Source organism: Manis javanica, chromosome 2, assembly GCF_040802235.1.
Source record: "Manis javanica isolate MJ-LG chromosome 2, MJ_LKY, whole genome shotgun sequence".
In the NCBI taxonomy this organism is placed as follows: Eukaryota; Metazoa; Chordata; class Mammalia; order Pholidota; family Manidae; genus Manis; species Manis javanica.
In genome coordinates, this window is record NC_133157.1 from 208,032,988 (window position 1) to 208,050,986 (window position 17,999).

The 17,999-nt window shown below is 41.1% G+C and overlaps 1 protein-coding gene across 1 annotated transcript in view; it reads left to right on the forward strand.

Moving 5' to 3' along the window:
* LOC140848020 (beta-1-syntrophin-like) overlaps positions 1 to 17,999 on the forward strand; it is a 168,066-nt gene that overhangs the window by 40,141 nt on the left and 109,926 nt on the right. The gene's annotated exons all lie outside the window — the stretch shown is intronic.

The following is a 17,999-nucleotide window of genomic DNA, read 5'->3' on the forward strand; positions in this document are numbered from 1 at the left end:
TAGGGAGACAGGGCAGCAGGACCAGTGCGCGGGTGCCTGGGACCGGCACCTGAGGAAAAAAAAAAAAAAAAAAATCGCGTGTTTTTTCTTTTTTTTTTCCTTTCTGTTCCCTCTCTCATTGTTGCTGTTGTTGTTTTGGTTTGGAGAGTGCTTTTTGGAAATCTTAAAGGGGCAGGACAGGTCACTTAGACCAGAAGCAGGGAATCTGGGGATCTCTGGGCACTCTAACCCCCTGGGCAGCAGGGAGCACAGAGGCCCCTTACGGAGATAAATAGTCTCCTGGCAGCTCCCCCTCTAACGGGGCTCCACCATTTTGGAGGAACAGCCCCAGCCAGGCCAAGCCCACAGCAACAGTGGAGATAAACCCCAAAGCAACTGGGCAGGAAGCAGAAGCCCTGTCTGCGCACAGCTGCCCAGCACAAGCCACTAGAGGTCGCTATTCTCCCAGGAAAAGGCTACAAACCAACAAGAAGGGAAGCTCTTCCAGCGGTCACTTGTACCAGCTCTGCAGACTATCTCTATCACCATGAAAAGGCAAAACTACAGGCAGACAAAGATCACAGAGACAACACCTGAGAAGGAGACAGACCTAACTAGTCCTCCTGAAAAAGAATTCAAAATAAAAATCATGAACATGCTGACAGAGATGCAGAAAAAAATGCAAGAGCAATGGGATGAGATGCAGAGAAAAATGCAAGAGCAGTGGGATGAGATGCAGAGAAAAATGCAAGAGCAGTGGGATGAAGTCCGGAAGGAGATCACAGATGTCAGGAAAGAGATCACAGAAGTGAAACAATCCCTGGAAGGATTTATAAGCAGAATGGATAAGATGCAAGAGGCCATTGAAGGAATAGAAGCCAGAGAACAGGAACGTATAGAAGCTGACATAGAGAGAGATAAAAGGATATCCAGGAATGAAACAACACTAAGAGAAATATGTGACCAATACAAAAGGAAAAACATTCGTATTATAGGGATACCAGAAGAGGAAGAAAGAGGAAAAGGGATAGAAAGGGTCTTTGAAGAAATAATTGCTGAAAACTTCCCCAAACTGGGGGAGGAAATAATCGAACAGACCATGGAATTATACAGAACCCCCAACAGAAAGGATCCAAGGAGGACAACACCAAGACACATAATAATTAAAATGGCAAGGATCAAGGACAAGGAAAGAGTTTTAAAGGCAGCTAGAGAGAAAAAGGTCACCTATAAAGGAAAACCAATCAGGCTAACATCAGACTTCTCAACAGAAACCCTACAGGCCAGAAGAGAATGGCATGATATACTTAATGCAATGAAACAGAAGGGCCTTGAACCAAGGATACTGTATCCAGCACGACTATCATTTAAATATGATGGTGGGATCAAACAATTCCCAGACAAGCAAAAGCTGAGGGAATTTGCTTCCCACAAACCACCTCTACAGGGCATCCTACAGGGACTGCTCTAGATGGGAGCACCCCTAAAAAGAGCACAGAACAAAACACACAACATATGAAGAAGGGAGGAGGAGGAATAAGAAGGGAGAGAAGAAAAGACTCTCCAGACAGTGTATATAACAGCTCAATAAGCGAGCTAAGTTAGGCAGTAAGATACTAAAGAAGCTAACCTTGAACCTTTGGTAACCACGAATCTAAAGCCTGCAATGGCAATAAGTACATATCTTTCAATAGTCACCCTAAATGTAAATGGACTTAATGCACCAATCAAAAGACATAGAGTAATAGAATGGATAAAAAAGCAAGACCCATCTATATGCTGCTTACAAGAAACTCACCTTAAACCCAAAGATAAGCATAGACTAAAAGTCAAGGGATGGAAAAACATATTTCAGGCAAACAACAGTGAGAAGAAAGCAGGGGTTGCAGTACTAATATCAGACAAAATAGACTTCAAAACAAAGAAAGTAACAAGAGATAAAGAAGGCCACTACATAATGATAAAGGGCTTAGTCCAACAAGAGGATATAACCATTCTAAATATATATGCACCCAATACAGGAGCACCAGCATATGTGAAGCAAATACTAACAGAACTAAAGACGGAAATAGACTGCAATGCATTCATTGTAGGAGACTTCAACACACCACTCACCCCAAAGGATAGATCCACCGGGCAGAAAATAAGTAAAGACACACAGGCACTGAACAACACACTAGAACAGATGGACCTAATAGACATCTATAGAACTTTACATCCAAAAGCAACAGGATATACATTCTTCTCAAGTGCACATGGAACATTCTCTAGAATAGACCACATACTAGCTCACAAAAAGAGCCTCAGTAAATTCCACAATATTGAAATTCTACCAACCAATTTTTCAGACCACAAAGGTATGAAAGTAGAAATAAATTCTACAAAGAAAACAAAAAGGCTCACAAACACATGGAGGCTTAACAACATGCTACTAAATAATCAATGGATCAATGAACAAATCAAAATAGAGATCAAGGAATATATAGAAACAAATGACAACAACAACACTAAGCCCCAACTTCTGTGGGATGCAGCGAAAGCAGTCTTAAGAGGAAAGTATATAGCAATCCAGGCACACTTGAAGAAGGAAGAACAATCCCAAATGAATAGTCTAACATCACAATTATTAAAACTGGAAAAAGAAGAACAAATGAGGCCTAAAGTCAGCAGAAGGAGGGACATAATAAAGATCAGAGAAGAAATAAACAAAATTGAGAAGAATAAAACAATAGCAAAAATCAACGAAACCAAGAGCTGGTTCTTTGAGAAAATAAACAAAATAGATAAGCCTCTAGCCCAACTTATTAAGAGAAAAAGAGAGTCAACACAAATCAACATAATCAGAAATGAGAATGGAAAAATCACGACAGACTCCACAGAAATACAAAGAATTATTAAAGACTACTATGAAAACCTATATGCCAACAAGCTGGAAAACCTAGAAGAAATGGACAACTTCCTAGAAAAATACAACCTCCCAAGACTGACCAAGGAAGAAACACAAAAGTTAAACAAACCAATTACAAGCAAAGAAATTGAAACAGTAATCAAAAAACTACCCAAGAACAAAACCCCGGGGCCGGACGGATTTACCTCGGAATTTTATCAGACACACAGAGAAGACATAATACCCATTCTCCTTAAAGTGTTCCACAAAATAGAAGAAGAGGGAATACTCCCAAACTCATTCTATGAAGCCAACATCACCCTAATACCAAAACCAGGCAAAGACCCCACCAAAAAAGAAAATTACAGACCAATATCCCTGATGAACGTAGATGCAAAAATACTCAATAAAATATTAGCAAACAGAATTCAACAGTATATCAAAAGGATCATACACCATGACCAAGTGGGGTTCATCCCAGGGATGCAAGGATGGTACAACATTCGAAAATCCATCAACATCATCCACCACATCAACAAAAAGAAAGACAAAAACCACATGATCATCTCCATAGATGCTGAAAAAGCATTTGACAAAATTCAACATCCATTCATGATAAAAACTCTCAGCAAAATGGGAATAGAGGGCAAGTACCTCAACATAATAAAGGCCATATATGATAAACCCACAGCCAGCATTATACTGAACAGTGAGAAGCTGAAAGCATTTCCACTGAGATCGGGAACCAGACAGGGATGCCCACTCTCCCCACTGTTATTTAACATAGTACTGGAGGTCCTAGCCACGGCAATCAGACAAAACAAAGAAATACAAGGAATCCAGATTGGTAAAGAAGAAGTTAAACTGTCACTATTTGCAGATGATATGATACTGTACATAAAAAACCCTAAAGACTCCACTCCAAAACTACTAGAACTGATATCGGAATACAGCAAAGTTGCAGGATACAAAATCAACACACAGAAATCTGTAGCTTTCCTATACACTAACAACGAATCAATAGAAAGAGAAATCAGGAAAACAATTCCATTCACCATTGCATCAAAAAGAATAAAATACCTAGGAATAAACCTAACCAAGGAAGTGAAAGACTTATACTCTGAAAACTACAAGTCACTCTTAAGAGAAATTAAAGGGGACACTAATAAATGGAAACTCATCCCATGCTCATGGCTAGGAAGAATTAATATCGTCAAAATGGCCATCCTGCCAAAAGCAATATACAAATTTGATGCAATCCCTCTCAAATTACCAGCAACATTCTTCAATGAATTGGAACAAATAATTCAAAAATTCATATGGAAACACCAAAGACCCCGAATAGCCAAAGCAATCCTGAAAAAGAAGAATAAAGTAGGGGGGATCTCACTCCCCAACTTCAAGCTCTACTACAAAGCCATAGTAATCAAGACAATTTGGTACTGGCACAAGAACAGAGCCACAGACCAGTGGAACAGATTAGAGACCCCAGAAATTAACCCAAACATATATGGTCAATTAATATTTGATAAAGGAGCCATGGACATACAATGGCAAAATGACAGTCTCTTCAACAGATGGTGCTGGCAAAACTGGACAGCTACATGTAGGAGAATGAAACTGGACCATTGTCTAACCCCATATACAAAGGTAAACTCAAAATGGATCAAAGACCTGAATGTAAGTCACGAAACCATTAAACTCTTGGAAAAAAACATAGGCAAAAACCTCTTAGACATAAACATGAGTGATCTCTTCTTGAACATATCTCCCCGGGCAAGGAAAACAACAGCAAAAATGAGCAAGTGGGACTACATTAAGCTGAAAAGCTTCTGTACAGCGAAAGACACCACCAATAGAACAAAAAGGAACCCTACAGTATGGGAGAATATATTTGAAAATGACAGATCTGATAAAGGCTTGACGTCCAGAATATATAAAGAGCTCACACGCCTCAACAAACAAAAAACAAATAACCCAATTAAAAAATGGGCAGAGGAACTGAACAGACAGTTCTCCAAAAAAGAAATACAGATGGCCAAGAGACACATGAAAAGATGCTCCACATCGCTAATTATCAGAGAAATGCAAATTAAAACTACAATGAGGTATCACCTCACACCAGTAAGGATAGCTGCCATCCAAAAGACAAACAACAACAAATGTTGGCGAGGCTGTGGAGAAAGGGGAACCCTCCTACACTGCTGGTGGGAATGTAAATTAGTTCAACCAGTGTGGAAAGCAGTATGGAGGTGCATCAAAATGCTCAAAACAGACCTACCATTTGACCCAGGAATTCCACTCCTAGGAATTTACCCTAAGAACGCAGCAATCAAGTTTGAGAAAGACAGATGCACTCCTATGTTTATCGCAGCACTATTTACAATAGCCAAGAATTGGAAGCAACCTAAATGTCCATCTGTAGATGAATGGATAAAGAAGATGTGGTACATATACACAATGGAATACTACTCAGCCATAAGAAGTGGAAAAATCCAACCATTTGCAGCAACATGGATGGAGCTGGAGAGTATTATGCTCAGTGAAATAAGCCAAGCGGAGAAAGAGAAATACCAAATGATTTCACTCATCTGAGGAGTATAGGAACAAAGGAAAAACTGAAGGAACAAAACAGCAGCAGAATTACAGAACCCAAAAATGGACTAACAGGTACCAAAGGGAAAGGAACTGGGGAGGATGGGTGGGCAGGGAGGGATAAGGGGGGGGAAGAAGAAGGGGGGTATTAAGATTAGCATGCATGGGGGGGAGGGAGAAAGGGGAGGGTGGGCTGCACAACACAGAGAGGACAAGTAGTGACTCTACAACATTTTGCTAAGCTGATGGACAGTAACCGTAATGTGGTTGTTAGGGGGGACCTGATATAGGGGAGAGCATAGTAAACATAGTATTCTTCAGGTAAGTGTAGATTAAAAATTTAAAAAAAAAAAAAAAAAGAAAGAAAGAAAGAAAAGGGGGATTACTCCTTAACAGGATAAAACTATTGGTAAATCAAAGATCAACGCATGCTTTAAATATCCTTAATGTTGATCACTTAAAGGGTGTCAGATGATCAGCTATGGAGGTACTCTTTTCTGATAATATTCCTTTCTCTTAATTAAAAAAAAAAAAAAAAAAAAAGCAGTTACTGTGTGCTGACCTCCAATGAGTTCTGCACAGTGGTATAGAGGGCATGTCAAAGTGTGGGCAAAGGGTCTGTTTGTTTCTACGCAGAAGATCAAGGCCTAGCTTGGATACCCAGAAAATGAACTAAGATACGATATGAGGAGGAGCTTCCGGCATCAGCACTCTCTGGAGGACTCGTGCCGGGGGATGATCATCAAAAAGCCTCCACAGGGATCCGGACGATGCTGCGGTTGTGGCTGCATCCAGCCCACCATCTCCTGGACTTGCCATAAGAAGGAGGAGGGAGATGTCTAGGCTGGCAGGTGCATACAGTGAGACAACGAATTTGACTGGATCTGTACTGTTGGAACTCAACCAGGAGTTGGGAGGGGTGCAAGTTGTAGCACCCCAAAATCTCATGACTATAGACTATCTATGGTTAAAAGAACATATGGGATGTGAACAGATCCCAGAAATGGGCTGCTTTAATTTGTCTGATGGTTCAAGTACAGTTGGAAAATATCCATCATATCATAGATAAATTTTCACAAATGCCTAGGGTGCCTAAATGGTTTTCTTGGCTTCACTGGAGATGGCTGGTAATTATAGATTTGCTTTGTTTATGTCACCGTATTCCTATTATGTCAATATGTGTGTGCAAATTAGTTAGTAGTTTAAAACCTATACATACTTAAGGTACTATACAAGAAGATATGTCAAAGAAATAATCAATCCTCCCAAGTTTCCTTCATATGCTACATCTATAGCTTTTCTTCTTCCTTCCTAATTACAAACTTTAAATAGAATTCGTGCCTCATATCGAATTTACCGAGTATCATAATTCCTCCAGGTGGTAAAGATACCTCGAGACAAGTGCTGGGCATAGAAGCCACAGGGCATAAATCTGCAAAGAAGTAAAAAGCTAACCTTTGCAAACAATATGGCTTCTCTCTCACTTACCAACTTTACATTTCCCTGTATGGCCCCGGAAGATGACTGGTTAGCCAGAGACGGGTAAGATTCCTCAAGGGAGGAACAACCTAAGACAGGCACAGTCGCAGGGGGGCCATCAGGTGAGAATTTGGGGCTCAACAGAGGTGAGGCTCAGAACCTCACCCCCCCTGCTTTGAGAGAAATCTTCTGCATCCGTGGATGTCTTGCTGCCCTTGTCTAGCCTGGATTAATACTTAGTCCATAGGCACACACCTGATCATCTGATCATCTACATTTGCCTTCTTACAGTACTAAACTATGTTTTCTACCTTTATCTTGCATCTACCTACCACTTCAGCATTTTATTAAAAATAAAAATAATAATAATAATAGGAGAAATGTGGGATCAACATATAAATCAAGTACAAAAATCAAATGAATATTCATATTTGACCTGATGGTTTATAGGTCATATTGCATGATCAAAACCGAAAGTTTCTGTGATGACTGCCCTTGTACTGTTCACCATGTAAGAATTTATTCACTCTGTAAGAATTCGTTCACCATGTAAGAACTTGTTCGTTATGCTTCAGAAGATTGGAGACTGACGAGAATTAGGCTTGAGATGGATTAATGATTGTATATTGAGCATTGACCCCCCTATACTGAATTTTATTGTTGTTAACAACCATTTGATCAATAAATATGAGAGATGCCCTCTCAAAAAAAAAAAAAAAAAAAAAAAAAAAAAAAAAAAACATTGCATGTTAATGGAACTGGAGAAATAACGAAGCAAATGACCCATGCAGAAGTGACTGAGGCACAAATAAAGAGCATGTTCTTGACAGTCTTGCAGCAATCATATGACGTGACATGACAGGGACCTCCAGGTCACATGAAGATTACCTTACTAAAAACCTGTGTCTCATTATCATCATCCAGGCCCTCCTTAAATATGTCTGGAGGTGGGGCACTTAGGCCCTCGCCTGAATCCACGTATGTTAGACCTTGCTAATGACTGTGTTAGGGATCGTGTGTTCACAATGGCAGAATCCAAGCCAAACCAGTTTAAGAAAAAAAAATCAACAGTTTTTAGCTCTTGACAAAAGTTAGTAAGCACAGGTTTCAGGGATGAGTAGAAAGTAGGTTTGAACACTGGAAATCAATCGATTTCCTTTTCTCCTCTCTCCCTGTCTTCCTTACTTTCCTCTCATCTCTGATTTTCTCTGTTCTTCTCCTTCATTCTTTCAGGTTGGCTTTCTCCAGTTAACGGAAAACATGGCCACCAGTAACTTCCCAAGCTCACATATTCCTGCCTCACAGTGAGAAAGGGTTTGGTATGTGTTCTTTGTGTTTCCCACGTTCCCTGGGTGAGGGAGAGATCTGGTTAGCTCCCCTTTCATCTGGTGTCTATACCTATGTGGTCTGGACAGGAAGGCCACCCCCATGTTATGGTTACAGTTGAGGAAAGTTTTCCACAGAAGAAGGGAAGAGTGTTAGGCCTGGGAAACTAGGGATGGTCATAAGGGACATCTTTGGTGAGTGGGAATGCTTTCATGATTGAATACTGAATGCTTGTACTTACTAATTTTGCCTTCTTTTGAAACATAAAATGAATCAGCTCTTTCTTCTTTGCTGACCTTTCAGATACTTAAGTACAGCTGCTGTGACGGGCCCCGTGGCCTATTATGACCATCTCCTGGCCGAGGTCTCCTGCTGCTGGGTTACCTGCACCCTCCCTTGCAACTCTCAGAGGGCCCTCTTAGACTCTCCCTGCTTCCTCTTTTTCGTTAGCCTCCTTAATCCCTGTCCTTCCACCTCACTCTGCTGAGTCCCCAGCATTCCCCTTAATCATTCATTGCTCACTGGCCTTGGTGGCTCCGGATCTGTTACCCAGGATCTATCTTGTAGGAATGCAGTCCTCTCGGTGGAAAACAGGTTTGGGAACCTGATAGATCTGTTTGGATTCCACCTCTCCTGCTGAGTAAACGGGGGACCTTAAGAAATTGACCTTTTGCAATGTTGTTGTAAGGATTACAGACCAATACCCAGCACCTTGTCTCCAGCTCAGCCTGGCATATGAATTGGCACTCACACCATAGCTGTGGTATTGTCTTCATTAGTATTATCTCAGTTCCTGACATGCCACAGGAAAGGGACATGTCGTTAGAGTCCTATGCCCATGGAGAAAAAGATGAGATTCCTCTGATCCTAGATAAGACGATCTGAAGATGTGACCTGACTGCACAGGCAGGCAAGAATTGGACTCTGAGACTCAGTTTCTCTCCCCCGCAGGGCTTCTAATCCAGTCTCAGAGCTTAGGTGTGGGAGGATAGCAGCTGATTTTCTCTTGTTTCCTACTTCAGGTCTTAAGCCAGTTGTCTTGAGAGACATGAAAGGCCCATTATCCCAAGCTAGGGAATTGGACAGAACTTGAATTCCATCTGAGTCAGCTAGTAGAGACCCTGCAGGTAGAGATGGCTCTTCTCTGGGCTTTCCTGGGCGTGCCAGCTGAGCTTGTTCAACTCAGTTGACGAGTTACTACTCTGGCTAAATGTTTTGGCATCTGTGGCTCTCCAAATTTTGGCTCTAGCTTACTTATCCAGTTTCAACTCTCTTTATTTTCCTACTCACCTTCTACCTTTTCAGAAAAGGTCAATTGACAGTCCCCAAAGCCTGCCCTGTGAAGATGCACCCTGAAATTTTCCTACATCTTTACCTAAGTGGGTGTCTTGCACCAAACTAAATCCATCTTTACCACTCTGTGCATCCATCCATCCATCCACATCCATCTGTCCATCCATTGAATAAATTAATATTTGTTCTATCATATTATTATTTTTCTTTTCCAGGCTTTAGGGATCCAGATGTGAACAACAAGTTCTTGGCCTCATGGAATTTACATCCTAGTGAAACAGAAAACAAGCACATAAATAGATACCTTGATGCTTTAACGCTAGATATGTTAAGTATTATGCTGGAAACTAGAGCAAAGTAATTAAATAGGAAATGATGTTGGGTGTGTGTAGGGTAGAGAATTGACTATGTTAGAAAAGCTCATTCAGGATCCTAGAATCAATGATTTGGAGGACAGGGAGGTGGAAGGTCATCTAGTCCAGAATACCACTTAATTCAGGGATGCCTTTGACAGTATCTCTGAAAGATGACTACTCACAGAGAAAATAAACCATTGCTCTCAAGAACATGGGCCTTGGAATTGGGTTAACTGGAATTTGAATTCTAGCTCAACCACTTGTTACCACTTTCTACCATCTCAGAGATGAGATTTTTAAATGACATGTATTCAATATTTATTTAAAATTATGTGTAATATATACATATACATATATGTGTGTGTGTGTATATATATATTTTTTCTAATGCCAGTGTTTATGGGAACTTCAACTTTGCCAAGCTGTCTGACCTGAGATCAGATTGGATTTTTCACTACCTTTTTGTCTAATGAACCAAATAAACCTGCCCTTCTTATTAAGCTTGGCTTTTGTTGATTATCTCTTTAAATCTGATGTTTTTCTTTTCTCTGTATGTATGCCATTTTTAATGAGACAAATACATGAGACAGTGTTTTGGAGAGGTTTACAGGCAAGAATAAAACAAGACCATCAACAACAATGAGTAGCAGGTTATCATGCCAAGATTCCCTGAAACAGTTGGCATGGCTTGGTGAGCTGTATACTCAATTGCACCAATTGTGTTTAACTGCTTTAAGCTAGAACAAATGGGCGTGGTAGGAGAAGCTACCTGATCATAATGGCTCATTTACTGAGCACCCATTGTGTGTGGACACTGAACTTAACCCTTACAAGGTATTTAGCTTTTAATCCTCATACTGTTCTTATCCCCATGTTACAGAAAAAGAAATGGAAACTTACAGAGTTTAAGTAGGTAGCTCAAGATGATGTAACTCATAACTGTTGGAGCTGCTTGGGTTGAGAATTTTCGTCTTTTTTATAAAGTAGTTCATTGGCTCCCAAAGGAAGAAAACTTTAATCATGAGCCAAATGCATAAGGGGAAAAGAAAAACTGGGGCTGACTGTATGACCAGACATTTTCTTCCAGTGCCAATAACAATATTACCACCACTGCAGGTAGAGACACAATTATGGGGAGAGACTTCTCGGACATGAAATCTAGCTTTTATGATTTAATCTGCATGGATATTTGAAGGGGCTGTATAAAAAAGAAGTGGGAATAAACACATAGAAGGGGCTACATAAAACCCTCCTGTCCCAGATTAACTCCTCTTCCCAGTTGTCATGTCTGAAATTGCTCCACTGGTGACTAATATCCTTGCATAGTTTTCTAGGTGTCACCTTAACATGGGCAGTACAGCCAGAGCCTATCAGATTTCATCAAAATTCTGAGTTTGTCGTTTCACATTGTCTCACCCCCGTTTCCTACCCTGAGATAACTTAGTGTCCTCACTGGCCTGTTGCTTCTATATTGAGTCTCACTTCGTTGCCCCTCCGTCGGACCTCCATTCTGTGACTCTGTCCCTCACCCCTTTGTTGTCTAAAGCTGACAGTGGGTGATAATCCATCAGTTGTTAGGTGGAATCCCTTAGATAATGTGAATTCTCTCTTAGAAAACAGTGCCACGATATTTAAGCAACAGGCTGATTCTGTGAGTTTTCAGCGTTTGAATTGTAGTGTATGGGGTTAAAGGGCAGTTCAAGGAAGGGGGCAGAGATTTGTTTAATTTGCTAGGAGCGTTCCCACATTCTTAAGTCATGGTTCCTTCTGTATGTATAAAGCTGGTTCTGCTTATAAAATGGAAGCTGGCCCTTCATTTTCTGCCTGACACCTCATGACAGATGGGAATGTCCCATCCGCTTCTCATTCTTATGTCTCAGCATCCTTCCTCTCTGAAAAAATGAGCATTCGTGACCCTTACTGAGTCAATTCCATTTAAACAGAAGGCCAGATACACCCCAGTGTATTCAATTATTTTATAATCAATTCCCTTTCCTGCCGCATCTTTCTTCCAAGGGTCAGGGAGCACTTTACAAACTGTATCGGCAGCAGTCACAAGTCAGAGCACAGTGACCAGCATCTGAGGACAGTGATTTAGGAGAGAGTGGATATGAAAAGACAATTTTGATTTTGATCAGTGAATGATAAATACTTCGTGTGTTAGTTGCAGAGGTGGTGACAAGATTAACAAATAAATCACTAATGGAGGAATTTCAGCCTGCTGGTGTTGGGGGCAGTTAGCAGTCCAGCAACTCATTTCACAGTGCGGACACTTAGTAAATCTCTACTGAATGATTAATTATGTAAATGTATTCATTCAAAATATTGTGGAGCTCCTGCTGTGTGTCAGAGACTGGACTCAGCCGTGGGGACACAGAAATTTGGGGATGTTGCAAAAGGATGCAGTAGTGAATGAATATACCGCTGTACTTTGCCTTGAAGATGCTTACATGGAAGCACATGAGATAAATAAACATAATAAAGATGATTAGGAGAGACAAGAGAACAAATACACCATGAGGATGAAACTTACCAAGCAGAGGTTACAAATTGGAATATTTATAATGGTGTGCTCAGAGTTTTAAAAGTAAATATTCTTTTGTGTCAGTATTGAAAAACTGTAGATCACAAATACACACACATACCCTCACAGATGCTCACATGCACACATCCCTCAGATTTTGAGCTTCTTTGGAGTAGTTCGTATCTGTTAACATTAGGCTCGGATTCCCCCTGTAGCAATTAGTTGAAGCCGAGTAGCTTCCTAGGGCAGTCTGCCTCTCATAAGCCGTGGCTTCCCACCTGCACCCGTTCGCAGCAAAGATATGTTCACTTATACACAAGTGACCTTCTTTTGCACGTATGCCTCCTTGCCACTCTAAGCATTTAATCTTGACAATGCTGCTGTTAGGGTGCAGCGGGCAATGAAGAAGGAGGGTGTCAGTCCTATTTTGAGAGGTGTCAGAGAGAAAGTGACTCTTGAGTGTTGTTAAAAGCTGAAATGTTAATTAGGTAGAAAATGGTAGATGGGCCTTCCATGCAGAGGGGATTAGAAAACGAAAGGCAAGCAAGTGCATGAAGTCTTAGAGGAACTGTAAGGTTTTGCCTGAAGCCTAGTGCTGGGGAAGGGATGGGAGAGAGAAGGCACAGCCAGCTCATGCAGGACCTTGCTTGGCAAGCTAAGGGCTTTGTACTCCTTTACAGCCTCTTTCTTTCTGCAACACCCTCTACCCCAAATGACTAATACAGTCAATTACAGTTCTAAAAACAAGTTAAAGATATAAAGCCATTTAGTTACTAAGGCCAAAATCCTAAGCTCATCCTTGATTCTACTGTCTCTACTCTTTCATGAATTTATTATAAAGTCCTGCCAATTCCGCCTTCTAAATATTCCTCGATTTCCACTCTTTCCTACCTTCATCCCATAACACTCTCTCTCTTGTTCACGGCCTCTTTTCCATGCCCTTCCCTCGGTCCCAGATGTTTCTCTTCTCCACTCAGGGCTTCCTATATGCGTCTCCCCACCTACATCTCAGTTTCCTTGTGACAAGCTCCCGCCCACTCCAGGTCCCAGCCTAGTTGTCACTAACTCAGGGTACCTTGCCCTGACCTTGTCCTACTCCCTGTTTCTTCTTGCACGAGATAAGGCCTCCTTACATATGTTCTTGAAACATCCTGACACTTCTCTACCTTAGAACCTCTAGCAATTTTATTGCCTGTATAATTATCTGTTCAATTATAATAGAGCTCCAAGAGAACAAGGGCAGGTCGTGTTTGTCTTGCCCATCTCACCTGCCCCAAACCAAGCAGTTAGCCCTGCGACTGACACACTCTATTGGTCACTTTATCACTGTGGAGTAATACTTATAAAAATAACTATAGAAAACCAGTGCTTTGCCTAGTAATAATACTGAGGAGTAATGACACAGGGCTGGCTGTATTAACAAAGGGACCTTGTTTATTCATTCCAACAGTGTATTTTGGAGGCTCATCAGGTACCTGCTGTCATTGAGGATCCAGGGGTAGGGCTCTCCCTGACTTTGTGGAGTACACGTGGAGGATTCATGAAGGAAAGAGGAAGGAAAGGATGAACAGAAGGGAAGGAAGGAGGGAAGGATAAAAGGAAGGAAAGAAGGAAGGAAAAGAAAGGAGGAAAGAATGAAAGTTGAAAAGAAAGAAGAATTATTAGCCTAAGTAATGAAATCATTTGCGTCCAGTAGAGAGGGCTGACCTTGAAAGACCAAAAGAACTTTCTTTATACTTCTTCATTATGAAAATAATCAGTATATGGTCGATTCAATTGAAAACCTGAAGGTGGAAATTTCTATTCACATCCCTTGATTGCTAGTAATTAATTAGGTGAAAACTTTGAAACTTGGAAAGAACCACACAAGGGGTTTGATACAAAGACCTAGACAGTCTGTTTACCCAAAGAAGAAACAGAATCTAGACTCATGAGGAGTAAGGTAAGTTCACAAATGGGCACTTAGCAGAGAAATCCCAAGACCAGCACAGAGCTTTCCATACTAATGTTCAAGCCAACCCAAATATTGCCACTGCTGAGCCACACCCTAGGCTTTCAGCGCAAATATAAAGACAGAAAAGATATTTGGCTCCTAACTTCCCCTAAGTCTATTTCAGTTTTCTTCTTTTTAACCCTTTATCAACACATTTTCACAAGACTTTCATAATAACCAAAACACTCAACAGTCAACCACGAGAGGACAACCACAAGATCCTACCAGAGAAATAGAACAAAGTGCACTAAGTGGATACACACAGGGGCTGTAGTGGTTTATGTAGAGTATATTGATCCAACTCTTAGATATGGAAAACAATCAATAAATTTAAGTAGTCTTAAAAAAAAAGAGTGGGCTTCTCAGTCAGCAGTCTGGACAGGTGCTAACATACAATGAAAGGAATCATTTAAAACTTGGCCTCAGTTGCAACCAGATTCTGCAAACACATAACGAAGAAAGAGAATGCATTTCCTTTCTCTTTTAATTCTTCCTGCAACCAGTGGACTATTGAAGGTTTGCCCCAGTTAATTTAGAAAGTTGGAGAAAACTAGCTAGAAATCAGATCTGATGCAGACTTCCTAACTAATTCCTGGAAGGCTGTTCTCTGCATTTCTTCAAATTCTTCAGATGCAGAATTTGAAAAATCAAGCAAACTAGAAGATTATATTATAATCAACCAATATTAGAAAGGATAATATTTTTTTCCTTATGCTTATGTAACTAGTAAAATAGTTAGCCTTTATTATTTCCTTTTTGGGTGCCAGCTACTTTACTACCCATTGCATATATAATAACTAGCAAGAACAAAATCACTTCAAGGTTGGTAGTAATATTTCTATTATTTTTACAAAAGGAAATTGAGGCCTAGTGAGAAGCAAATGACTTGACTCACAAAGTCCCACAGCTGTGAAGTTACCATGGCTGGGGACTTAAATGCTTGAGTTTGTCTGCCTCCAAAGCCTGGGCTATTTCCACTGTGTCAGCCTTCATGGAACCAGAACACTGCCCTACACACTGAAACAAAGACATATCACTAGTGCCATTCTAGTCTTTTGCTGGGCACTGAACGATTAACAACATTGCCCCTGGAAGAAGTTGTCATATTTATTTTTACTTTGGCATTTTCCGCCTTGCAATTACATAGCAAATTCAAGAACTAACATGTTTCCCCTTCTCTGGGCTTCTCCAGAGTGGGGTCCTGCGGCCTCCTGATGCAGGAATTTGGTTTTCCCAGATAGCAAGTCACCTCACCACCCCCTTCCTCTCTCATCTTTACCAGTCCTGCTTCAGAAAACAGATTGTTTGTATTGAATTTCCAGACCACAATTCCCAGACCACGGAAGGATGAGGACCAAATTTTTTTTCTTCCATCATCTCTATTTCTGTGGGTAGATGTATTTTTAGAGCCAGTTACAAAGGAGGAGCAAAAACCCACTCCCAGACTACTCCCTAATCTAATACAGAGAATGCAGCATCTTCACGCTCAGCAGAAGGGACAGGATGTCAACTGTTGCTACAACAGAGCTTTTTTTGAACCGAGTCAGAGTGTAATTTGTTCGAGAGAATGCCTGATTGCAGAGGAGAAAGGAGAGCAAGAATTTGGGTTAGTTAGAGAAGCCAGCAGTTGTCCTTCAGAAGGCATCAGTTAAAACTCTGGCAAACAAGTCCATTCAAGATCTCATCAAACAGAAAATGCCTATCAATGTGTAAAATGTATTTTTTGGTGGGGAAGAAATAGAGGGAGCAAAAAGGAAAAATAATTACTTCTTATTTCTCCACCCAGAGACAGACATGTTTAAAAATTGATAGGTTGTTCTAGATTATATTTGTTTATAGATATACATGTATGTGCATGGGTATACCTATATACATATTTTTAAACAAAACTAGGGCCATACTACATAATCTTTATTTTCACATGTATTTTTTTTACTTGAAAACACACTATAGATAGTCTATCTGGTAAAAAAAAAGTTTTTTTTTTTTACATTATTTCTCATTGCCTCAAAGTATTCCTTGAATGGATATGCAACAGTTATTGGCTATATATGTTGCTTTCTATTTACTTATGACAAACTAACCATGTTGACATCCTTGTAAGTAAAAATCCTAATCCAATACTTAACTAATTTCCTTAGGAAAAATTAATAAAAAGGGCATTAATGGCCTAAAAGCTCTGTACATATTCAAGATTAAACTGCCCTCAGAAAGGGCTACAGTCTGAATATAGAAAATATTCTTCACTAATACTGAATATCTATGAGTAATAAAAAAATAATCTTTAAAAGATGGCCACTTATTCATTTTGGTTGGTATCCTGAAAAATGTCAAAATTTATCTTAAGACTACAAATTTTATTTAGGAAAATAGCTGCTTGACTTTTTTTAGCTGTGAAAGGCCAGACTTGAGGTTGGCAAACTTTTTCTGCAAAGGTTCAGATAGTAAATATTTTAGGCTTTGTAGGCCATAAGGTCTCTGTCCCAACTACCCAACTCCGCAGCAGCCTATGTGGCTGTGTTGCAACAAAACTTTATAAACACAGGTGGATTTGACCCACACGGCTGTGATTTGCCAACCCTTGGACTAGACCTTTGGGTATGGTCTTTAAAGACAAGATTGAGATAATGACAGAGCAATAGTACCTTGCGAGATGGAGTAACTGATACTTGGGGAGCTCTTGGTAGTAGGGGCCATGGTTAGAGGGGGCGAAGGCTTGGTGGAGGCAGGAGAGGCTCTGGGGCAGGAGAAGGAAGCTAGGAAGGCTGGAGAAGCCTGCCAGAGAGCAGCGCCCAATGGTGTGGGTGTCTGAATAGGCTTGGCTGAGGAATTTAGTCATGTCTCAGATTAATTTTAACATTTCCTGTTGGCCGCAGGAGACAGGAGTCCCCTTGCATTTTTCTCAAGCCTTCCATGAGATTTTGCCATATTATGTGATGTGGAAGAGTGAGGGAAGTGGGAACAGTTCCCTGGGTCGAGTAGGTGGTAGAATGAACCTGGGCAGGGGCACCGTGGTGAATGGAATGCTTGAGAATTAATCTGGGAGAAGGAATAAGACCAAGTGTAGCAAGAGAACATTATTCTGCTTGTCTCCTGGTGCCTTCTGAAGTCTGGGGAACACTCTACTTGTCCCAGGCTGTGGGATGGGGCCGTATCATGCAGGGTCCTGCAGGCAACGGAGTGCTGGAGCAGGCACGTGGGCAGGGTTACAGGACATCCAAGATGAGGATGGGCCCTGGGACCAGCAACAGCAGAGCCATCAGCGCCCCTAGGCACGGGGAGGTAGGAGAGAGAGCCACGTCACCAGAGGCTGATGAGAGCCAGAGCCAGGGAAGAGGAACCTCCCCTTGCTGGTACCTGTGGCTGTGTGCAGCCAGGATCAGAACGGACACCTAGGTGGTCAGGGCTGTTAAAATAATCACTCAGATCTCTTTCTTCCCATCTTTATTCTCCTGCTTGGGTGCCCAGTGGCTGGACTAAATGGTACTAGGGGCAAAGAGACTGGGCAGTGAAATCCACAGAGGTCAGTCTCCCAGGACACCAAGGAGGGCAGAGTAGACTTGGGCC